The sequence below is a fragment of the Malus domestica genome, chromosome 11 (genome assembly GCF_042453785.1).
Source record: "Malus domestica chromosome 11, GDT2T_hap1".
Classification (NCBI taxonomy): Eukaryota; Viridiplantae; Streptophyta; class Magnoliopsida; order Rosales; family Rosaceae; genus Malus; species Malus domestica.
The window spans coordinates 36103326-36130004 of NC_091671.1; the positions used below are offsets into that span (position 1 = coordinate 36103326).

Below are 26679 nucleotides of genomic sequence, written 5' to 3' on the forward strand. Positions count from 1 at the left end.
TCTCAACGTTGTCTTTTACGGCATTGGAGGGAATCAGCTTCTACTTGTTTTTCTTCTTTCACTGGTTGTGTATCGATTCCTATATTCTCCATGTTAAGAATTTCATCCCTTTCTTTGGATGCTCTTAATTTCGTGCCTGTGTTTTGGCGTCCGCCTCCTGTTGGGTGGATTAAGATTAACACAGACGGGTCTTGTAAAGGGAATGGTCATGTGGGTAGTGGTGGTGTTTTTCGTGACTCCAGTGGTCTTTTTTTAGGAGCGTTTGCCTCCTCGTCTTCTTATCCAAGTGCAGTTGTTGCGGAGATTGTGGCTGTCATCGAGGCAATTCAGATTGCATGGGATAAAAAATGGCATAACATTTGGTTAAAGACAGATTCTATGCATGTCATCAGTCTACTATCAGCTCACTCCATGGATGTTCCATGGTTTCTTAAAGTTTCTTGGGCAAATTGTTTATGGCATATTGCTCGCTTGAATTTGCGTTTTTCGCATATTTTCAGGGAAGGGAATTGTTTGGCGGATGCTTTTGCTAATTTTGGTGCAATGAATAGTAGCTTTACGTGGTGGGACTCGGTTCCTGATTTTGCTGATGCGTCTTATAGAAGAGATTGTGTCGGGCTTCCATTCTTCCGTTCGAGCTCATGAGGAGCAAAATGTTGCTATGGAAGAGGATTTCGGGAAAGAAATATAATCATCTGAATTATGGGAATTCAATTTTAGGTGACTGAAGCTAAGCACCCTTAAACTAGTCCATATCATTTTCAATAATTGTTTTTAGCGGGTTTTGGCCTAGTCCCCCCGTTTGTTCTACTTTTCCTTTTTTCTTCTTATTATTAATAAATTCTTGTAGAGGGGGGATGGGCGGGGGGTTTATGGGTGCAACGGTCCTTTCTCCTTTGGGAGAGGGTTGGTGCCTCGCACGCGACTGTTGACGAAGAGCTAATCTCGCCTAATCTGTCTCTACAAAAAAATTCAAAAAAAATAAAAAATAAAAAATAAAAAAAATAAAAAAAAATCTTCCAATATCCACTCTCTCTCTCTCTCTCTCTCTCTCTCTCTCTCTCTCTCTCTCTAGTTCTTGATTTCTGCAAGATGTCAAATTTCTACATCGCCACCATAGTCTCACGACGAATCGATCCTTCACTTCCGACTAAGCTGAATGAGCAACTAAGCTGAATGAGCAGAACTACATTACTTGGTGTAGTCTTTTCACGCCTATGTTAAACGCTACAAGCATTTTGGTCTTGTTAACGGAGATGATATTTGTCCTCCTAAGTGTATCTTTGATTCTTCTGGATCTCGCATTCGTAACCCTGCTTATGAGGTATGGTGCGAACGTGATCAAATTCTAATGATTTGGATCAATTCAACTCTTGCTGAAGATCTTCTTCCTCTAACAATTGGAATGGTTGATTCTCGATCTTTATGGCAATCTCTTGAGTGTCGATTCGCTGGTGCTTCTCACACTTATGTTCATAGCCTTTATGCTAAGATCCAGACAATCCAAAAAGGCGATTCAACAATGACTGATTTTCTAAATTCAATCAAGGACATTTCTGACAAACTAGCTGCTGCTAGTGAACCGATTTCTGATTTCGATCTTGTTGCTTATACACTTGCTGGTTTGCTTGATAATTATGAATCTTTTGTTGATTCAATTATGACAAGAATTGAATCTATTAATATTGATGAACTTTATGGCCTTCTTCTGAGCAAAGAAATTTCTCTGCAAAGCGCAAATCAAGATTCTCATCTTCTTCCTCCTCAACACCATTTCATGCTTACAATGCTTAGCAAGGCTCATCAAACAGAGATAATTTTTGTGGCCGTTATCAAAATCGAAATCGATACAATCATAATCGGAATTTTGGAGCTAATTGCACAAATAACAACAACAATTCTAGAGGAGTCCTTGGTGCTGCTTCTTCATGCTCTATTTTTTCTGGTAACTCTCAAGGCAGTTACTACTCTGGAAAATCCATTCCATGTCAGCTCTGCAATCAACATCGTCACTCTGCTCTTTCTTATGGGCGTCTTGCACAATTTGCTGCTCAACTTCCTCACAATTCTCCCATGGGGATGAATGCCATGACTGGTTCTCAAATGTCTTCTCCTAGTTATTAGCTTACTGACAGCGGTGCTACACATCATTTTACACCAGATCATGCAGCTCTCAATTCTGCAATTCCATACACAAGCACTGAGTAGTTGTTTGTAGGAGATGGTAAACGTTTGTGTATCTCTCATACTGGATCTGCCTTAATTCGAACTTCTAATGCTGTTTTTAAACTGCATAATGTGTTACTTGTGCCTCAAGCATCACATAATTTGCTCTTAGTTTATAAATTTGTGTATGATAATTGGTGCTCTCTGACTTTTGATCCATTTGGGTTTTACATAAAGGATCTAAGCACTAGGAAGATGCTCTTCTAGGGCCCCAGTGAAGGAATACTATATCCATTTTACTGGAATCCATCTAATGTTGTTTCTAGTATTGCCATATCTTCACAAGCTTTGATGATTGCCAAATGTAATATTCATGTCTGGCACAGAAGGCTTTGACATCCTTCTAGTGCAACCTTTTCTAAGGTTTTAAATAAAGGTCAATTACTAGTAGTTGGTACTTTGCATAAACAGTCTGTATGTTCTGAATGTCAATTGGGGAAGGCCTCTAGATTACCATTTTTTGTTTTGCCTTGTACTACCAATAGGCCATTTAATCTTGTTCATGCCGATGTATGTGGTCCTTCTCCCACTCCCTCATGTACTGGTTATAAATACTATCTCATTTTGGTTGATTATTTCACCAAGTATAGTTGAAATTTTATCCACTTCACTACAAATCTGATGTATGCTCTACACTTAAGACCTTTGTTCTTAAAGTTCAAAATATGTTTACAAGCAAACTTCAATGTTTAAGGTCTGATTCAAGGGGTGAGTTCCTTAACAATGAGTTACAAACTTTTCTTAATACTCAAGGCATCACACATCAACTCAGATGCCCTTACACCCTGAACAGAATGGGTGTGCAAAGAGAAAACACAGACATGTAGTTGATATGGGTAGAACATTATTGTTTTAAAGTGCATTGCCATCTAAGTATTGGGTGGATGCTTTTCAAACAGCTGTGTATATCATCAACAGATTACCTTCTCAGTCCTCTTATATCAGTCCTTAGGAATTATTGTTCAAAGCCTTTCCTAAGTATCATACTTTGAAAACTTTTGGTTGTGCATGTTATCCTTGGTTGTAGCCTTATGCACAACATAAGCTAGATACAAAGAGCAAACTTTGTGTGTTTCTGGGGTATAGTCTCAATCACAGTGGATATAAGTGTATTGATCCAACTACAAACATATTGTATGTTTCCAGGCATGTGGTTTTTTATGAATCTGTATTTCTATTCAAGCAGTGGTCATCTTTTCAGCATTTTTCACCTTCATAATCTTCATCCCAAACTTCTACAACTTGCCTGCCATTTACAATACCTATTCAACCATTGGCTCCAACTTCTACATTGTCCACTACCACATCATCTTCTCAGCAATCACACTACAATTCTCAGTGTTCTCCTCATGGTAATTCTCAAGACTCTCAAGGTTCACAGGCATTATCACAACCATCTGTCTTTCAAGAACCAGTAAATTACAGTGCCACAGTTATCTCAGATTCTAGTTAATCAACATCATATGACTACAAGAGCAAAGTCAGGTATTTTCAAACCAAACAAAGCATCACCATCCCTTCACAGTGAAGCCTTTCACTACACTTCCACCTACCCTACCACTTACTTACAGGCTTATAAGAATCCTTATTGGATGGCAGTAATGAAATATGAGTTCCAAGCTCTTCAAACTACTTGAACTTGGGATTTGGTTCCTTTTAATCCTCAATACAACTTAGTTGGATGTAAGTGGGTTTTCAAAATAAAACATAGGGCTGATGGCACTATAGAAAGGTACAAGGCTAGGCTTGTGGCTAAGGGATTTCATCAACATGAAGCTTTTGATTTTTTCAAAGACTTTTAGTTCTCTCAAAGAAGATGTTTACATGGTGCAGCCTCCTGATTTCATTGATTCAACTAAACCTACACATGTTTGTAAGCTTAAAAGGTCACTCTATGGTTTAAAACAGACTCCCGGAGCCTGATATGAAGCTTTTTACAGTGTTATTCTCTCTCTGGGTTTTACTTTCTCATATTCTAACACCAGCTTATTCATCAAAAGGGACATCACTATCACTTTTATCCTAGAGTATATGGATGATATCATCATCACAGGTGGTTCTTCTCAAGTTTGCCAATCTATTATTTCTAAAATGTAAGCATTGTTTCTAGTCAAAGATTTGGGAGACATCCATTATTTTTTTAGCATTGAAGTCCAGAGAAATGACAAGGGTTTATTTCTACATCAAACCAAATATGCTTTGGATCTGTTGAAACAGAATGATATGCTTCAAGTCTACCTGTGTAATGCTCTAGTTTGATCAACCAAATTGGATCATTTAGGCACTATACTTTCTGACCCCATAGCATATAGATCAATTGTTGGTACACTTCAGTATTTAACATGGACAAGACCTGATTTAGCCTTTGCAGTTAATCAAGTTTGTCAACATATGCATACTCCTCGTACTATACAGCTACAAGCTATTAAAAGCCCAGTTGATTCAGGTCTCTGGTTTACCAAAGGGTCAGAGGTTCTAACAGCTTGGTTTGATGATGATTGGGCAGGTTGTCCAGTGGATAGAAGGTCTACTAGTGGCTATTGTGTGTTTTTAGGATCTAATCTCATTTCTTGGAGTGTAAAGAAACAATGTACAGTTGCTAGGTCCTCAACAGAAGCTAGATACAGATCACTAGCTAACACTGCAGTTGAATTGACTTGGGTTTGCAAGTTTTGTAGGATATCTCATTTCCTCTGCTCAAGACTCCAAGTATATTTTGTGATAACAAGAGTGCCATTGTTTTGGCTTTCAATCCAATTTTTCATGCTAGAACTAAACATGTAGAATTAGATTACCATTACATTCGTGAAAAAGTTCTTCTTGGTCATACCACAGTGCATCATGTCAACACTTTGCTTCAACCAGCAAACATCTTCACTAAGTCTTTACCTGCAGATAGATTTGCTTACTTGACTTCCAAGCTTTCAGTTCGATCCTCTCCTTTTAGCTTGAGGGGGTGTGTTAAGGATAATAGAGGATCACCATATCACAATGCACTAAAGGCACCGGATTAGTACTCACAATGAGAAATCATTCTTCACATACCCATTCTCTCTCTAGGAAATGGATCCACTCTAAGGCAAACTCTCGGGATCCTCCTGACCCAATAACACAGGTCGTTGGATTTTGATCCAACAGCTACAATTATTATAACTTTTAGTGGGACCCATCTGTTTGTAGCCGTTGGATCAAAATCCAACGGCCCGTGTTAATGGATCAAGAGGATCTCGAGGGTTTGCCTCGGAGAGGATCCAATTCTCTCTCTCTCTCTCTCTCTCTCTCTCTCTCTCTCTCTCTCTCTCTCTCGATTTCTGCAAGATGTCAGATTTCTACACATTCTACCAGTAGAAGTAGCATGCGTTGACCCAGATCAAACAAAAGCAACCCAAGGTATGTTCAAACGCAAAATATCTTCATGGTATTTCACTACCAAAGGGATCCTAATCCCCCAACTGTCTCTCTCTCTCCTCTCAACGCTAACTGTCTCTCTCTCTCCTCTCAACGCTATTTACCTGAAATGCATATCTTTGTTCTTGACTCAGCATTTCTCATCCTTTACCAAGCACGTTAGCTAGTTTCTAGACACTAACGACTTTTTTTCGGATACAAACATATGGAAATATACATGTCAAGGTTAAAGACGTCAAATAAAAAAAGGATATATGCTTAACCCGTACCTAAGTTGATTCCATTTAACAATATTGACTCCAGAGATAGGGATCTACACAGTAAAAAATCTGACAACTGCTAATAAAAGGGTATTAACTAATTCTTACTGCTAAATTAAGCAAATCTGGCTGCTTGATTAATCTATCATTCACTTCCAATAGTGAACCTTTTACGCAACACCTGTCAAAAGAATTAAAAATTCAAACCTCATACATCAAAAGGAGTTGAATGGAAAATAATGAAAACATAGGCGAAAAAGGTTCCTATCTCACAATATATGTAGCATCATTGGTGCAAACCTTACACAAGGCTGAGTTGGATTCTGAGTGTTGTGCATTCTGCATAAAAACAAATTTCATTAGAAACTACAATATAAGAAGTGACACTATGGCATACTAAATATGTGTATGTGTGGCGTATTAAATATGTGCGTGTGTGTGTGTGTGTGTGTGTGAGAGAGAGAGAGAGAGAGAGAGAGAGAGAGAGAGAGAGTGAGAGTTTAATTTCCCTCTTTGGGATTAGAAGGAGAGATACCTTCTTGCGCTTTCCAGTAACCTTTAATCCACTCCGATCAGATTTCCCAACATTGAAATCAATGGCCATGATACCCCCTTCTTCCTTAAGAGCCACATGTGTTGGAGCCAAGCCAATCACACACAATCTTGCATATAAAGTTACGATTCAAAAAACAATTAACTTCACTGTTGAAAAGTTCACAAACACATATGAAACAGAAATAAAAGGGTTGGGTTTGTACCATCGGCGTGTCGATAAATGTACTGGTCATGTCTTGGCTTCATAAAATCTGGAAGTACAAAAAAAACAGATAGTTTAAGATTAGACAAACAGTTGTGTTATTTTCATGTTAGAAAATCAAATGAAATCAAATGAACACATTAGGAAGAACCTGGAGCGAAATAAGAGACGAAGTTGGACAACAGAAGATGGAGGGATGAGAGGCATGTTAGTATGTAAGTTGTTGAGCTGATTAGTAAACATTACAAGATTGTTATGTGTGTCATGGCTGAGCCATTGTGTAAAATTGTGATGTGTTGATTAAGTCTCATAGGGCTTATCATTTGACAAGTGTCTTGATCTTAAGATAGGTTGTAATGGTTGGTTGAGATTGAATTGAGGTTATGTCTCTCTCTTTCATCTTTGTCTTCAGTTAAAATGTCTCTTCGGGATGTTATGCTCAGTATGAAATACAATGATAGAAGTTGAAAGGTTATGCTCTGTGTGTGTGCTCTTTCTCTGATTTCATCTTCTAAACTTTTCTAAATATCTCTCTCAAATCCTGTTAGACCTATTATAGTTGTGTTACTGGACTCTAACATGGCCTCAGAGCCGAGTTCAATCTAAAACTTCTGGGCGTTGTTTCTACGAGTGGGTGAGCTCGAATTCACAGCAAAAGCTTATTGCGGTGATTCGAGTATCTAATATGGCTGGATCTGGAGGAGGAGAACTCCGGGCACCAATTTTCAATGGTGAGAATTTTGATTTCTGGCAAATCAAAATGAAGACCATCTTTCGCTCGTATGAACTGTGGAATATGGTTGAGAGTGGGTACAAAGCTCCGACGAAGGAGGAGGAACTCACAGAGGCGGAGAGGAAGCTGCTGCGTGAAAATGTAGTTAAGGATGCTAGAGCACTGGGTATTATTCAAGGAGCAGTTTCGGACCAAATCTTCCCGAGGATTGCAACTCAGGAAAGTGCGAAGGCTGCGTGGGACATTCTGAAACAAGAGTTCGTTGGTGATAAACAAGTAAGATCTGTGAAACTTCAAGGCCTTAGGCGAGATTTTGAATATACTCGCATGAATGATAGTGAATCTCTTTCTGTGTATATTGCTAAGTTGTTTGATCTGATTAATCAAATGAAGAGCTATGGTGAAGATCTGAGTAATCAAAGAGTTGTTCAGAAATTGTTAATCAGTTTACCTAAGTCCTATGATAGTATTGCAGCAGTGATAGAGAATACTAAGGATTTAGACACCATAGATGCACAGGATGTTGTAGCTATCTTAAAAGGTTATGAATAAAGGTTGGATAGACATGGAGAGAGTAGTATGGAGAAAGCATTTGCCAGTTTGAAATTTGTCCCGAGGTCTAATAAATTCAATGGTCAGCCAAGCAGTAACAAATATCACAAGAATTTTAAGCCAAAAGAGAAACAATGGAGTAACAAGGGTGATTGGAGCAATAAGGGTGGATTCACTGTGAAGAATGAGGCAAACAATACTGGAGATAAGTGTAAATTCTGTGATAAACTTCACTATGGAGAGTGTTGGGTTAAAAACAAAGTCAAGTGTCACAAGTGTAACAAAATTGGGCATATTGCAAGGTATTGTAATATGAACAAGACTGTGCAGCATGTGAACTTTGCTAATCAGGTTGAAGAAACTGGAAATTTGTTTTATGCAAATCATTCTAGAGAAGTGAGGAAGATAAGTGATGAATGGTATATAGATAGTGGATGTAGTAACCATATGACATCCAGAGAAGATCTGCTTGTTGATATTGACAGGAAAGTGAAAGCAAAAGTCCAAGTTGGCACTGGAGTTTTGGTTGAAGTTGAAGGGAAGGGAACACTGATCATTGAAACTGTAAAGGGTCGAAGATATATAAAAGAAGTTATGCTTGTACCTGGTCTTACAGAAAATTTGTTAAGTGTGGGACAAATGACTGAGCACGGTTACTTTCTTTTATTTGGAGATTATAAAGTGGATGTGTTCGATGATAGATTCTTACAAAACCTGGTGGTCAGCGTGAAACAGAGAGGAAATAGATGTTTTCCTTTAATCCTCAACACAAACAAGGAGCTTGCATTGAGGACAAATGTGCAGGAGTGTGTTAGAATTTGGCACAAGAGGTTCGGTCATCTAAATTTCAGAAGTCTCAAACTATTACAGAGTCAAGAAATGGTTTTAGGGCTACCTGAAATCCAAGACAGTGAAACTGTATGTCAAAGCTGTGCACTGGGGAAAAATCACAGGGAACCATTTCCCAAAGAATCAATGTGGAGAGCAAAGGAACCACTTGAACTAATACACTCGGATGTGTGTGGTCCTATGCAAACATCAAGTTTGAGTGGCAATCGATACTTTATTATCTTCATAGATGATTATTCAAGAATGTGCTGGGTATATTTCTTGAGAAACAAATCAGAGGCCTTCTATGTGTTTAAGAAATTTAAAGCCATGGTTGAGCTTCAAAGTGGATATCATGTAAAGAAGCTAAGAACAGATAGAGGAGGAGAGTTCAACTCAAATGAGTTTGGAAAATTTTGTGAAGATTTGGGGATAGAAAGACAGCTCACAATTGCATACTCTCCACAGCAGAATGGAGTAGCAGAAAGGAAAAACAGGACAATTGTGGAGATGGCAAAGTGCATGATCTTTGAGAAAGGACTTCCAAACAATCTCTGGTGTGAAGCAGTAAACACATCTGTGTATCTGCTTAACAGGAGTCCTACAAAAGCAGTAAAGAATACTACACCTTTTGAGAAATTCAGTGGAAGAAAACCTGGGGTTAAACACTTGAAGGTGTTTGGTTCAGTTTGCTATTCCCTTATTCCAGGGAATCTAAGACACAAATTAGAAGAAACAAGTGTCATGGGTGTTTTCATTGGATATGGTACCTGTGAAAAGGGGTATAGGGTACTGAATCCTTTAACTCAAAAGGTCTTGTTATCTAGAGATGTAATTTTTGATGAACATGGTAGATGGGACTGGGAGAAACACAAAGTCAAGGAAGTCTGTATTCCTTTATCTGCAGTTGAGTCTTCAGAGTTGGATAAAATTGATGAGATGTCTGAATCTCATGAACAAGAAGGATCTGATGGGTCTCAAATTCAAGTTGGAAGTTCTCCAGCTACCGCCATTGGTGAATCAAGTAGCTCACAGGTCTCTGCTCAGTATGATGATACTCCACTGAGGTATAGGAACTTGAGTGAGATCTATGAGAGATGTCACTTATGTATTGTTGAACCTGAATCCTTTGATGAAGCTGCACAGGATGAAGCTTGGAAAAAGGCAATGAAGGATGAAATGAATATGATCGAAAAAAATCAGACATGGGAGTTGGTGAGAAGACCCTCAGATAAGCCTGTGATTGGGGTGAAATGGGTGTATAAAACAAAGCTGAATTTGGATGGAACAGTTCAAAAGAACAAGGCTAGACTTGTTGCAAAAGGCTATGCACAAAAGCTCGGAATTGATTTTAATGAGACTTTTGCACCTATTGCAAGATTAGACACAGTTAGAACTCTAATTGCACTGGCAGCAAAGAATAAATGGAAGTTATTTCAACTAGATGTGAAATCAGCTTTTCTGAATGGAGTATTAGAAGAGGAAGTATATGTTGAACAGCCAGATGGGTTTGTAGTGCAAGGAGAGGAAGAAAAGGTTTACAGATTACATAAAGCTTTGTATGGTCTAAAACAGGCACCTAGGGCCTGGTATGGTGAAATAGATTCATACCTTATGCTTTGTGGATTTAAGAAGAGCATCAGTGAGGCAACTTTGTACACCAAGTACAAGGGAGACACAGAATTGATCATAGTATCCATCTATGTTGATGATATTATATATACTGGAAATTGTCAAGAGTTAATGGATGTTTTCAAAGCTGAGATGATGTATAAGTATGAAATGACAGATCTTGGTCTCTTACACCATTTCCTTGGTATGGGGGTAATCCAAACTGAGGAGTGTATCTTCATTCATCAGAGGAATTATGCCTTATCTCTTCTGAAGAAGTTCGGACTACAGAATTGCAAATCAGTGAGTACTCCTTTGGTTCCAAGTGATAAACTGAGAAGAGAAGATGGAAGTGGAAATGCAGATGAAGCTCAGTATAGACAGATTGTAGGTAGTCTGCTGTATCTCACAGCAACTAGACCTGATATAATGTATGCTGCTTGTCTCTTAGCTCGGTTTATGCATTGTCCCACTAACAAGCACTATGGAACAGCAAAGAGAGTATTGAGATATGTTCAAGGAACTCTTGATTTTGGTTTGGAATATAAGAAAGGTGAAGGGACACTCTTAATGGGATACTGTGATAGTGATTGGAGTGGCTCAGAGGATGACATGAAAAGCACATCCGGGTAAGCTTTTACTTTTGGAAATGGGATTTTCTCTTGGTCTTCAGTCAAGCAACAATGTGTTGCATTATCCACAGCCGAAGCAGAGTATATCAGTGCTTCTGAAGCAACAGCACAGGCTACTTGGTTGAGATTTGTTCTAGAGGATTTTGGTGAAATGCAAACAGTTGCAACACCAATGAATTGTGACAATACATCTGCCATAGCCATCACCAAGAATCCTATTTTTCATCAGAAGACCAAGCATATAAACCGAAGATATCACTTCATAAAGGAAGCATTACAGCAAGGAGTAATTGATTTGATTCACTGTCCTACTAAGGAGCAACTAGCTGATATCTTTACAAAAGCATTGACAAGGGAGCAGTTCACTTACTTGAGAAATCTACTTGGAGTGAAATCAGTTCACAACTTAAAGGGGAGTGTTAGTATGTAAGTTGTTGAGCTGATTAGTAAACATTACAAGATTGTTATGTGTGTCATGGCTGAGCTATTGTGTAAAATTGTGATGTGTTGATTAAGTCTCATAGGGCTTATCATTTGACAAGTGTCTTGATCTTAAGATAGGTTGTAATGGTTGGTTGAGATTGAATTGAGGTTATGTCTCTCTCTTTCATCTTTGTCTTCAGTTAAAATGTCTCTTCGGGATGTTATGCTCAGTATGAAATACAATGATAGAAGTTGAAAGGTTATGCTCTGTGTGTGTGCTCTTTCTCTGATTTCATCTTCTAAACTTTTCTAAATATCTCTCTCAAATCCTGTTAGACCTATTATAGTTGTGTTACTGGACTCTAACAAGGCAGATCTTCAACATTCGGTAAAAGAAGCTTACGCAGCTCAGGGTCTTCTAGTTCATGTTCCTTTTGTTCTTGACATCTTGTGCATTGTTTGTTTCATCACCGATGTATTCGTTCATTACAATCTAGCACGGCAAAGAAAAATGAGATTAAGAGATTCTGGCATTAATAACCCAGAACTCAAATCACATGCAACTAAAGTAAAAGGGGTATTTAGTATTGCACAAATTTACTTACAAAAAATAAACACAAATTTTCATTATATTCTGAAAAGTGAAAGATATGAAACACTGAGTTAACGGAAGACTTGACGCAAAATCAAACACAGTAGCGTTCTTGGATTATACAGCGAATCAACTTAGTGGGATAAGGCTTGGTTGTTGTTGTTCTAAAAAGGAGTGATATCTCGAAGTATCATTATCTAGTAATAGAGTAGATTTATTTTCCTTTTTACTGGTGATTTCTTCTTCAACTGCACTGATACTTTTAAAATGCCAATGCAATTACATATGCACAAATATATTAGCTGCTGAATTGAGGCGAAAGTTAGGAAGCATTGCGGAAAAGTTTGGGTTTTTCACTAAATAAAATCTCAGAAAATCCAAAACAATACTAAAAGAGATTAACTTTTCCATTAATTGGAATTTCAAACGAGCAGCAAAGTTATGTATGAAGTTATATATGAATCAATATATTACTCTTGCCCGGAGAGTTTATATTGGAAGAAAGCCTATACTTGTATTTTTATATTCTACACTACCCAAAAAAATATTAATACAAAAGAAGCCAATTAAATTCAGAATTTACAGAAAAAGGAGAGGGGGGGGGGGGGGGGAAGAATACCAGAAAACTCTAGTTTTTTTTTTTTTTTTTTCCTAGAAACGGGGCGCAGCGCCGTAGTTTAATAGCGTAGTATACCCGACCACTTTCTTGGTGTTTTGTACGACGGGAAGTACTGACTTCTTTCAAGCTTTGGTTTGGGCTTCTTGATTAAGTCATTAGGTTTTAATCTTGTCGGACTTGGGCTCCTTGATTTCATTAAGTTTTTAAATTTTTTTTTGTTTTTTTAACAAACGATATTAGCTTCACTAATATAATGGAGGTGTGGGCTAATAATAGGCTAGCAATAATATGATTCAAATTTTTCTTTAGCGATAATTGAACTTAAGAAATCTTACTTAGAAGTAAAGAAGAATATCACTAAACTATAGTACTAAGACTTCTAAATTATTTATCTTTGAGTTTGAAACAAAAAGTATCGTGTACTCCGCGTATTTGAACCGTTCCTTGAAGTCCTTGAAAAAGCAATCCTTAAAAAGAGTATCCGACAAATGCTTCTTAAAAAAAAATCAAATTGTTTGTTTTTTAAACTAATAAAAATATTTTAAACTTGTTTTGTCAAAAGTAATCTAAACATGTTTATTATTTGAAAAAATAATATAAAACAAGCCAATAGAGTTCAATGTTCATGTGTAATGGCAGTACTAGAGTTCATACAACCTAGTGAAATAGACATCAATTTAAGGAAAACTAATGAAAAGGGTTTGAAAACTTTGAGTTTTAATGATAAGGACAAAATAAAGGGTAAATTGAATAGTACCATGATTGACTTTTTAGTGTAAAAATGTGGTTTTTCGTTAAAGTGAACAGTACCTGGTGCTTTTCCTTAAAGTTCCCATCAATTTAAGTGTTTGAGCCGAGCCTTGTCGAGTTAGGTCCATTATGGATTAAAACGACAAAGGATTCGTTTTCTGAAAGTTGTTTAACGATAATTTATAAAGAAATCATCAACGGACATAAGATAAGCATGTCAAGTGTAAGCAAGATGTTATGCACGCTAAAAGAAACAGCACACAATTTTATGATTCCAAACTCATCATGAAATTTAATACAACTCATCAACCATCGGGAATGACTCATATATCTAACCAACAAAAAAGATAACCAACAAGAAGCTTACGTACAGTTCATCTCATACTACTCAATGTTTTCTTTTGATCTAACACCTGATACAATACCAAATCAGTTAATCTAGTATTTTATCATCATTATAAACAAACTTATAGTGTAGGTGATGGGTTGCCCTAGTGGATAGGGTTTCTCTCTTCAATGCACTAAACTATGTTTTGCACTCAAACTCTCCCTTGTCTCCTTAATTTAACTTAAAATAGTATTATCGTTTTTTGCTTGTAATGAAAACTAATACACAAACTTATATACCCTACAATTGCACATAATATAAATCCCAAGAAGGGGAATTTTCATGAAAAGAGCTTGGGCTAAGTTTATTTTAACCAAAAATCATGCTATAATTTTATTAATGAAAAAGACTTAAATTTTAATGAAAAACACTTAGATTTTAATAAAAAGGACAAAAGAACTTAAATTTTAATGAAAAAGACATAATTTTGATATTAAAAAAAAACTAACGCGTGGGACCTGCTCGTCCTCACACATACTGTTTATGAAACTTACTACACTATATATGAAACTTAATGATACTACACTGTTTATGAAACTTACTACATTGTTTATCAAACTTAACGATATTACATTGTTTAAGAGCTTTAACGGTACTACACTGTTTATGAAACTTAACGATATTACATTGTTTATGAAACTTAACAGTACTACACTGTGTATATACGTATATTATTTCTTTTGCCTTAAGTAGGTATAAGTAAATCTATATATATATATATATATATATATATATAATACACCTTACAAGATTATAGTACTAGACGTGTGTTTGTGTTATCTTGCTTTGTCAAAGACTAAGTTTGTGAATGGAGTGACATGTTTTGCAATGCAAGATTAAAGTTAATTCCAAATATTGTTGAATGATATTGGATGGTTAAGACTACGTAATGTTGGAACAAAAGCTTGCCTACCGAGGAACGTTGTATCCTGTAATATCTTAGGCAAGCCAATTTCCTAGAGATTGATGTAGATATTTGACCATCATTTGTGGCAAGGAGTATCATCTTTACTAATCATCTTTGATTTTTACCAAAGACTTGATCGCTACAATAACAAGGAAGATGTTGTTATGTAATATGTGGATGGCCCACATGAATAGTTTATTACTATTCATCTAAAGAAAAATCAGATGGGTTATCATTCATATAAAGAAAGTTTGTAAAGCAAATAGTGTTGTTACAGTAATCTTTGGCCTATAAAATGAGAGCATATGGAGGAAGAAAGTGAGGGTGAAAGAAAAGAAGAGAGAGGACATGAAAAAGAGAAAGAAGAGAGATAAAGAATAAAATACCAATGAGTTGGGCTAGAGAGAAGAAAGAAAATAGTGAGAGCTATCTTTGTACTCCTATTATTTCACATAATGAAAGAAAGTACTACTGCTGCCTGGAGGACGTAGGCACACCTATCGAACCTCGTAAATATTGTGTCTTATTTACTTTATGTTCCACTGCACACATACCGTCGATTTTACAACACGTTATCAGCACGAGAAGCTTTCGCCTGAGTGGAAAATGCTATACATAATCCAGACCCAAAACAATGGTTCAAGATGACATTGTTCTTAGGTATGTCCATTTTTTCATCTATTTTTCATCTCTCTAACCGCGCCAAAAGCGCCCCACCGAATTTCGATGAGAATTGAAATTTACAACGACCTGTAGTCGTCATAAGATGAGAAAACTCATACCTGACAACTGGTTTCCAGAGATCCAAAAGAATCTCATCAGACTTGGAAACGCAGATCGTGTCGTTCTTAATAGATCTTAAAGACTCGCGGTAATTCTAGCTTTGAGTTATACGCTGCTCGGCCCGGCGCCTATGGCCGCCCTTTTTTTTATGTGGCATTGTAGTCCTCTGGTAGATGTCAACATCTTTGTCGTCCCCAATTTTGTGACTCCTCGTCTAATCTCCAACTCCAAAAACGTTATCACCATCTTTTTTTTGTGAAGAGATCGATGACAACAAAGGTTCTTTTTCTTTGGGATTACCCTTACTGACCAAAGGGCTTAAAGCCCATTACTATACCTAGATAAATAAATAGAATAAAAAATAGGAACCAATGGGAGAGGTGTGGTTCTAGTTGTGCATAGAAAAAGAAAGAAAAAAGTGAATGATCAATCATTCATGTGTGAAAGAATAAAAAGGGAAAATGGGGGTAGACTTTTGGAATGGTGCATTGCACCATGTGAAAAGAAAAAAAAAGCAAAGGCTAGAGACTTAATCATTGTCTTTTCTGTTTTGGCATATTTATGTGTATGATGCTGGTTTAAAGCTCTATCACAAGTTCTATTTATTTAAAACAATTTATTTACAGTGAGTGGAGTTATTACCCATTGCTTTAAGCTTTGATATTTATGTGAATTGTGCTGAATCAAAGCCCTTGTCACAAGCTTTATTTACTTAAAAGCAATTTATTTACCATGGCTGGAATTACCGCCTATTGCTTTAATTTATTTAGTATACTACATTTTTGTTATGATGAGTATAACAAGGACCCCAAGTTCCTTAATTAGATTAGAACCTGAAGATTCTTGATCCTCATCATCTAAAAAGATCGGACCCAAAGTTTCTTGATCAAAATCAAAACCTGAAGTTTTTGAATCAACAGAGAGAATAGCAGTTCCTCAATTAAATTAAAATGATGGCCATACGTGCCTCAATCCACAAACTATTAAATGAGGGCCAAAAGTTCCTTGATTCATGTAAATGAGGACCATAAGTTCCTTAATCCATGTACAAATTAAGTATGGGTATGGATTCCAAAAATATGAACCTAAGGGTTCTAATGATGTCGATTTTGAGAATAAATTCTGAGTACAATTGATACCTCTATAAAAGGAGAGGCAACACAACCACTTGTTCAAAAATCAAGACACTGCTCTTTGAATTTCAAAAGCCGGATTTTCTTGCATAAAGTTCGTCAACATTTTCTCAAACGCAATTTCAGCTTTCTGGATATCAAGGACAACTCTGTCAAAACATCTCTGGCAAAGTTAAAACGCGTAAAGTTCACTATTCAACAACACCACTGTTGCCGACAAACGTGGGTGACAATGCCACATCCACACCATTACATGCTATTAGGAAATCCTTATACGCCATGGCAAGGCACACCTCTAAAACGCCTAGCTTATCTTCCTTGCCGAGAATGCATATGCAACCAAACCTCTCAACATTTTCAGCCTTCGTTCTCTCTGAAAATTACCTCTTCAACCAAGTCTCTCAAAATGCATACTCATTTTCTCAGCAAGAAATATTTTTGATCGAGAAACATTTCATCAGCATCAAAACCTTTTACTGTCTTTCTTCAAGAGCAAAAGTATCTCATATCATTAGGGTTGAGAGAAAAAATATATCATATCATGCTTTTTCCTTGTCTTTTCCTTTTCCCTTACTCTTACCTACGAGGCAAAGAGAAAGAAAGTAATCAGTTGGAACCTGAAATCAAACTTCCAGTCAGGAACCGCCTTGCATTGCTCCCAAGTAGTCATCTTCAACTATTATTGGAGCTGGATCTCAAGTCACCAACACCGTAGAATAATTGGTACACTGTTGGCTATTTATACTGAAGCTGCCAAGCATGGATGAGTCACCAAGAAGTGATGGACCATCCAAGGGCAAAGGTTACACACCACTTCTACTAGGCAAAAGACTGAAATAGAATGATCAACGATGAGGCCATAGAAGTCCAAAGGGAGAAAATTGGTCGCTGACTAAGTGAATGGAAGACCAAAGTTCAATGATAGGAATCCTGCTCACAACCCCAACAAACACTACCAGTTTATATTATTCACATGATGTACAAAAACGTATTGAAAATTACTAATTGGTTACAATTACTGAGATGTCGCACGGATTGAAGTCTCAGTCAGACTATCCATAGACTTAGCACTACTAGACTGTTGCATGCCCGAAGCATAACAGTCACCATATGGATTCAAGTTCCACAGTGGAAGATCCATGGACACGGCAATTTTAATATATCTCATGCCTAAAGCATGATCGATGTGTAAGTTCCAATGATTCAATTCCCCAGAAGTGGAGATTAAAAATACAAGCTCTACAACACTCTAGAGGAGGTTATGTTCCAAATTCTCAAACAATTCATCTAATAAGAGATGATTGTCCTAGAAGAGAAAATGTAAAGCCCATGAAGAGGCAAAGATATCCAAAGTAATGAAATACTAATAAATATGCATGTGCATGCACATGAGAATTATGGGATCACAAATTGATGATTACCAATGTTAATTTTGGTTTTACAGTAGCTACTAAATTCATCAATGAGCCGTGTTGATATTGAGCCACGTTCTTTTGTTCATCGACAAAAAGAAAAAATTTTGGCCAAAAATGGAGAAGGGAAATTCCATTACAATTGATTAAGAATGTGGAAAAATTGACCTATAGTACAAATCGCCAAATGATGTTGAACCCAAAAGGTTACATATGGGCATTTGTAATACAATGAAATACACTCACATGATATGACAAAAGGTTTCCAATTGAAACCTGAAATTGTAATACACTCTTGTAAACATGATCTCCCATTGTAAAGCTTGATCATTTCAGTATATATATACCCGAAGCATATCTCCATAAGTAAATTCCCTCAAGTATACATGGGAGCAAATTGCTCTGTATAAGTTCTAAAAGGGTAATGTGTCATGAAGTGTAGAAAATCCCTGAAGGATTCAAATTGTTTGAAGTAAGCCCTAGAAGGGTAAAACATAAATTATGTACTCAATACCAATGGATGATATAAATTGCCTTAGTGAGTACTATCATTATAATGTTGTTGCAACATACTAAATCTCTGGCAAAAGTTGTTAATATTAGATTGGAACTGTTGAAGAGTCTAGAAAGGTTATAAATTGTTGAAAGGAATATTGTTTCGAGCCGCAGATTGAACAATATATATGCGAACACAAATACTATTCAAAATGTTTATAGTATTAAAGAACCATATAGATTGAAGATTATGAGTTGAACACTCGAGTACTTAATTAATATTTAGACACTACGAAAAATCATTCATCCTCATGAGGGAAATGATGAATTGATATTTGGTTTAGGAGTACCATATCTTAGTTAAATATGTGCCTTACTATATTTAGCAAAATACAATGAATCAGGTGTTACACTTCCTGTGGAACATAATACCAACAAATGGGTATTGCAATAAAATAAAGTTTATTTATTGATATCTCCAAGAAATTATAGACATGTGCTTGTTCTATTCCAAAGAACTCACTAATAGCCATGGTCTTATTAGGCAAACAAAATTTGAATACCTCTCTAACCTGCCTACAAATCGCTCTCATAAAGGATACGTACTTACATATGGAAATAGATTGACTCTGCAACGATCAAGGAAGTAAGGATTCATTGCTGCATCTTCATATTTCTCATAAATACATATCTCCATGAAGCTAGCCATGAATGTATTTGGAGAATACTTGCGGCCCATTAAAATTTGGAGCGCCTGTGAACCACCTTCATAAGCTAACACTCCAACTGTCATGCGTGGTATCGGATTACATCAACTTAGTATTTAGCTAGATTGAAGAATTCGAATACAGGGGGAGATACTTGTCAGGGGGAGCGTCCAAAATAGATCAAGATTTTAACGAGGCAACCAAAATTGACATATGGCCATCCAAGGAAGAGTGTTGTAATGTAATATGTAGATGGCCCACATGAATAGTTTGTTACTATTCATCCAAAGAAAAATCATATGGGTTATCATTCATATGAAGAAAGTTTGTAAAGCAAATAGTGTTGCTACAGTAATCTTTTCCCTATAAAATGAGAGCATACGGAGGAAGAAAATGAGGGTGAAACAAAAGAAGACAGAGGAAAGGAATAAGAGAAAGAAGAGAGATACAAAATAAAATACCAGTGAGCTGGGCTAGAGAGAAGAAAGAAAATGGTGAGAGTTATCTTTGTACTCCTATTATTTCATATAATGAAAAAAAGTACTACTGCTACCCCAAGGATGTAGGCACACTTGCCGAACCTCGTAAATATTGTGTGTTATTTACTTTATGTTCCACTGCACACATACCGTCGATTTTACAACAGAGGAAAGGTTTTTGGTTTGGTGGGAGGTGTTGGGCCAATGCTTTATTATTATTATTATTATTGTTTTATAATTCTCTAGTCCTTGTCATTAAATAAAATTATTAGGTGGTTTTTAGTTAAAATGCAAAGTTTTGAAGCTCTTTTTATTAGTTTTCCTTTTTTAATATCCAAATTGACTACGTTAAATATCTTTCGAGTTTGATTATTGAATGTAGTCGGTTATCATATGAGATAAAAAAAAATATTAACATACACCTCAAATTGTTAAAATTAATGTGTGGAGAAAAATTAAACGATAAGGAATCCTAATCTTCGTAGAAATACGAAAGCAAATCAGTTGACTGAAAATCTTGTGTGGTACCAAAGATATCCTAATTAATTAAGTGGTTTTATTTTTAGTATATATAGTGCACTAAAAAGTATTAAGGGACAATTTAGTTGCGGTCCTTAGTCCCTAACTGTTATAAACTCAAACCTTATTTAAGTTTTTAATTAAAGTCCCTCTTCTGCCACATAAATGACATAATAATAGAAGAAATGCAATAATACCAATAAAGACTTAACCATTTTTTTTCTTTCATTTACTGTAACGACCCATACCCAATTATTATAATTTTTATAATTTTAAAAAGTGAATTTACAAAAATGTCTTGCGAGGCAAAGACGTTGACTTTTGTGGACCGTTCTGTCATGTCATGTAAGGTTCGTTTTCTTGGCGTATCCTCATAGTACTCGTCGCTACGGACGTGTAGGTGTAAATGAAACGCAATTTGGAGTTATAACGAAGAAGATATTATCGTTCCCCATATTTTTTTAGCTTAATCTGGAAAGCGACGGCCCAGATTTAAAGGCAGAAAGGATGGGTGGTGGAGATGGAGTATAAGGGAGAGAAAGAAGAGAGGAACCTGACTAATCAGAAAATGAGAGATGAGAGGATGACCAATCAGAGAAGAGAGAAATGAGGGAAATGGAAGGGAGAATGAGAGAACCGGCCAAACCTGGTTTCTCCACCCGACCCGCCAACTTGACCCGCTCATATCTCCTTCGTACGAACTCCGTTTTGGGTGATCTTGGTGGCCATGGAAAGCCCTTGACGAGCCCTACATCTTTGTAGTGTTAGATTTCCAAATTTCTTTCCCGTTTTTCCAATTCGAAGCCACAAACCCCATGACCTTTCTGGCAGCTTTAATATTTTTCCGGTGGCTCTGGCGAGCTTCACCGTCGATGACCACCACCAAAAGACTCCTCTCAACCCTGATTCCATTGGTGAAGTCCGATTGACGAATTTCGATCATTTGAACTTAGTTCCATTAAGGTATGCTGCTTTATTATTATAGCAATCGACGATCAAACCGTTAGATCGTCACCAAATTTTGATACGTTATAATACGTAATATTTGAGGATATTAGAAACTTACGGATCTGGAATCCGACGTACAGATTTTCCCGAATAGGATATGTAAGTTATATGTTCTATTGATAAGAATTCTAAGACATGATTTGATAATTGTTCTAGGCGCCAATCGTTCGTAACGCCTTGGTGTTTGTGCTAGGGAGTTGTAGCGTGGACTCTAGGTGAGTGGGCTTTTGGTTTTCTATATATATATATATATATATATATATATATACACACACACACACACACGTATATATGCTTTATATTTTCCCAAAAATTGTTTTAAATAGATTTACGTTTTTAAATGCCATGTCAATTGCATTACATTTTAGTATTTGCATTAGTATAGTTATGCATATTATTGCATGACGATGTGGACGCCCAGGTAAGCTTCAAGTGAGTCCATATTGATGATAGTGATTGTAGAGTGTATGGTTATGTTTCAATGCATTTAGTGCTCATTATCCTGCACCCCGGTGTTAGTGCCCTTCCTGAGGCTAGGGCCAGCCTTCATGTGATCATTCACCTTCCGCACCGCACTCTCACCTTGGATCCAAGGCAGGTGCTAGCCTGTCGTACAGAACACATTAGGTGGTTCTAACTCGTTGATGACTTGCGATACTTCGCACAGCCTTCACGTGATCGTAGCACTTGAGCATATTTATTTACACCCAGCCTGTCGTACAGACCACATTAGGTAGTTCCGACTCATGTGCAGGAATTGGTTAATGAGTTATAGGTTAAGCCGTACATGTCACGTTAGGTGACTCCGGCTGGCATATCATTTTACATTGATTTATTTCACCTGGCTTACTTATTTTATTGCTGAGATACTTGACATGGCATATACTCAGTTTTCACTACTCTCGAACATGATTTCTTTATACATATGTATTATTATTTTATGGGAAGTTATACGGGTTTTACAGCGAGAGGTTATAACGTTTTCAAAATGTTTTTATTTAAAAACTTTATTTTCATGCCCACTCACCCTTGTTTTGCGCCCCTCCAGGTTTTAGCTGCTGAAAGTTCGTATCGACGAGGATTCGTGGCGAATCTCAGTATACGTGGCTACCTCTGAGGATATGATCCTTACCCACACTACTATACTTCACTTCTGCTCTGACGTCGCATGTTAAATGGGTTCATTCCCGCTCATAACGCACTCTTGTCTTTAGGTACTTTTAGGTTTAAATTTATTCACATTTTCCACATCACTATACTTTATGGCTTCGTCACCTTCCATGTGTCAGCCAGCATAGCTCGATTCGGAGTTCTAGTGGACATTCCAGGTCGAGATGTGTCATTTACACTACCAATTTAATTATTCAAAATTGCTTATGGGTTTTGTTAAAAAATAATAGTAATTGCTTATGGGTGCATTCTAGATTATAAAAAAAAAAGGATTTTATTTTATTTTTATAAAATATGAGTACATTTATATAATAAAATTTGGCTACATTTTACATATAAAAAAATTGGTAAGTTTATATAAAAAATGTGGGTACATTTTACATACAAAAAATTGATACATTATATATATATAAAGGGCATGTTTTATATGGGTACATTTTATATAAAAAAACAGTGGGTACATTTTATTAAAAAAAAAAAAGAGAGGTATATTTTAGATTTAAATAAATAAATAGATTCTACATTAAAAATGGTTACATTTTACATAAAAAAAATGATGCTTACAAAAAAAGGATACATTTGGCATATAATAAAGTGGTACATTTGTAAAGAAAAAATGGGTACAATATAAATAAATTATGGGTACAAATAAAAAGTTAAAAAAATTATGAGTACAAATAAAAGTTTAAAAAAATAATGGACAAAAAGAAATTGATAGATGGGTACAATTTAAAATTTAAAAGAAAAGGTGGTACAACTTAAAAAAATGGTTGCAAATTAAAAAATGGGTACAAACTAGAAATAGAAATATATGATAAAATATAGCCATAAATATAAATATATCAAATGTAATGTTTCAAACACTAAATAAATATATTTAGAAATAAATTTTAATTATCTTGACAGGTAAATAGTTTATCTTTGAAACAATTAATGACGTTTATTAAAATCAAGGACCTTGATAAAAAATTGAAAAATAATAAGGTTTTAATCGGAGTAGAAAAAATAGAGATGGTAACCTACTTTATACGTCCGTATCAGTTGGTTTTGGTTTTCTAGGTCTAAACCGAGCGCCATGAAAACTGTCATCAAAAGAAGCTACAGTGGAATATCCCAGTCGTCCCATGGAGCAGCACCCGCCCCTGATTTTATCCATCACTTAAAAAGATCAAAATTAATGAACCATTCTATCTTCCTCTGGCTGTATTGGTTGAAATCCTTTGTCGGCTTCCTAGTAAGAAATTTGTTTTCCAAAGCAAATGTGTGCAAGAGTTGGTGTACTCTCATCTCCAATCCTTATTTCGCTAAGTGCTTTGGAGGATCTGATAAGTTGGAAAGCCAATGAATTTCTTACTAGAGTATCATCGGGGTTGTCCAAGCCGCTGACTCCGTTGTTCAAAAGACTCATGAGTTTCCACTATTTGAAGGAAGAGCAGATTGTGGTAGGGACGTATAATGACCTAGTTTTGTGTTGTGCAAGCTTAAATTATCAACGCGATTACTACATCTGCAATCCATACACCAGGCAATGGGTTGCTCTTCCTCCCACCCCTAATTGCGTTAGACAAAATGTAGCTGTTGGATTCATCTGTGATACTCCCTACTATGAGGAAGACGACAGCGATAAAAAAGAGATCATTATCAATGGTAACCATAGGTGCAGGATTTTGGATTAATTCTTGTTCCAGGAAAGACATTTTCCTCCGTATTCAGCGTGGAGATATTCTCTTCCGAAACTGGTGAATGGAGAAAGTCAATTGTATCGTCCCCACAAGCCTTTGAGTTTATATTTTCTGGCCATTGTGAGATTAGTTATACTTACAATCGAATGCTATACTGGATGGGTGATTGCCTAGACGAAGATATTGAGAACAATCTCATTGGGTTGGATCCATTCATGATGGACGACAATAGTATGAATTTCATTTCGCTCACCTTGATGACCAATTTTTGAGAAAATATGATCCAGTAGGAACAATACTTGAATGCTATGGCGAGCATGGAGGGTGCCTACGGATGTGCGACTATGTTGGTTATTGAAACCGGTTTGTATGGATGGGTTGTATTATGAGTTGTCATCCTCACTTTAGCTAAGTCATAGGCTAAAGTCACTTTCCATAGCTTGTCATTCACCTTACATCAACCTCACTTTCCATAGCTTGTCATTCACCTTACATCAACCTTTCCATTGCTTGTCATTCACCTTACATCAACCTTTCTTAGTTGCTTGTAAAAGCTTCTTTACTTGTAATTTGGTTTTTGCTTTTCCACTTGTTAGGGCATATTTTAGGGATTGTGTTTGTGTAGTTATCCTACAATCTATTGTAGCTTTCTTTTGGCTCTCTATAAGAGTTGCCTTCACTCTCTTGTAACATTCATAATGAAATAGACAACAAATATTGAAACCAAAACTCAACATGGTATCAAAGCAGGAACCATAGGGTCCTGACTCTGTTCTTTTTTTTTTTTTTAACTTCTTCATTTGCTCATCATCAATAAAGATGGCAGAAGAAAATGTGTCTAGTGCCGACAGTGCCTTATCCTCCTTCCCAAACTTAACCCAAGGGGTTGAGAACAATCCAAATCAACGACTCTGCTCGGTGCTACTGAACGAGTTCAACTACCTTCCTTGGTCAAGAACTGTGTCACTTGCTCTAGGAGGAAGATCGAAGCTAGGGTTTATCAATGGAAACTCTAAGCCCCCAAAATCCACTTCACCAACTTATGATGCATGGCAAACTCCTGATCAGCTGGTCATGTCCTGGTTACTTAACTCCATGGAGCCAAAACTGTCTGAGCTTTTAAGCTACTTAGAATCTTCCCTTCTCTTATAGGAGTCTGTCAAAGACATGTATGGTAGCCAAAACAACTCAGTTCGCATCCTTCAACTGAAGAAGAGTGTGGCTAGTTTAAAGCAAGGTGATCACTCATTTGTTCAACACCTTGGAAGTATGAAATCCATGTGGAATGAACTCGATATGTATCGTCCACATACGATTGATTCTGCTGTGCTACTGAAGAGGGCTGATGAAGACAAGGTTTTTCAACTCTTAGCAAGCTTGGGAGCAGAGTATGAAGACATGCGTAGTCACTTGTTAATGACTCAAGAGCTGCCCTCATTTACCACTGTGTGTCATGCAGTCCAGAGAGAAGAAACTCGACGAAGAGTGATGAACGTTGAGCCCAAATCCAACTCTGAAGCTAGGGTTTTCACGACAAATCACAAAGTAACTAGTGATAGGGTGCTTGGCAAGAAAGCAAACTGGAAATGTTCTTATTGCAACATGAAGGGACATTTGAGAGAAAAATGTTGGATTCTTCATCCGGAGTTAAAGCTTAAGTTTGATAGGGAAGGTAGGATGATCAAAGATGGGAAGGGTGGAGTCACTCCAAAAGCATTTCATTCAGCTTGTTCCTCAACTGATGGGATGGCCAATTTCTCAACAAATCATGTGTCCTTGATTAACAAGTTTGCTGCTTTTCTTCAAAAGAAGCAAGGAAGCACTGAACTTGATGAAATGACACCTGAAAACCCCACTGCAATGCTAGGGAAATTTGCTGGATTCTTGGCTGACTCGGAGAACACATCGAAAGGCAATATTCCAGGTATTATCAGTACCATTTCCACTGCTCTTAATGCAAATGTTACACATGATATTTGGATTATTGACTCTGGTGCCATTGATCATATAACTAATAAACCCTCTAATCTCCACGATTTTCAAAGAACTATTGATCCAATTCATCTATCTGTTGCAAATGGGAAAGGGGAACCTATTCTAGGGAAAGGAAAGATTAGATTGCTAAGTGAACATACTGATTCCACTGCTCTCTATGTACCTTCTTTTCCTTTTCAGCTCTTGTCAATAGGAAAAATCACAAAAACCTTAAACTGTCATGCTATATTTTCCCCTCATAATGTTGTGTTTCAGGACTGAGTTACTCAGGAGAAGATTGGTGAAGGGTTCTTCTTGAATAGACTCTACTATCTCTCAAAGGAGTCCAATTTTGTCAAAAAGCTCAGTGTCAACTTAAGTCAAGTTTAGGAACACCAACTCTGGCATCAACGCCTTGCCCATCCCTCAGAACATGTGATGACCAAGTTGTTTCCCTTTCTTTTTTTTTTTTGTAAAAACACATTGGAGTGTGAAACTTGTCAAATGTCAAAAGCCACTAGACTTCCTTTTGTTTCCTCTAATTCTAGAACTAGTAAACTTTTTGAGCTTGTTCACTCTGATATTTGGGGTCTTTCTCGTGTAGAATCCTTTGATGGGTATAGATATTATG

At 36.7% G+C, this 26679-nt stretch overlaps 1 non-coding gene across 1 annotated transcript; it reads left to right on the forward strand.

The window, feature by feature from the left end:
• The first annotated feature begins 1582 nt into the window (after window positions 1–1582).
• LOC114819890 (small nucleolar RNA Z247) lies at window positions 1583–1721 on the forward strand. Its single transcript, XR_003767188.1, has one exon. It is a non-coding gene; the product is annotated as a small nucleolar RNA Z247 (small nucleolar RNA).
• Window positions 1722–26679: the final 24958 nt, after the last annotated feature.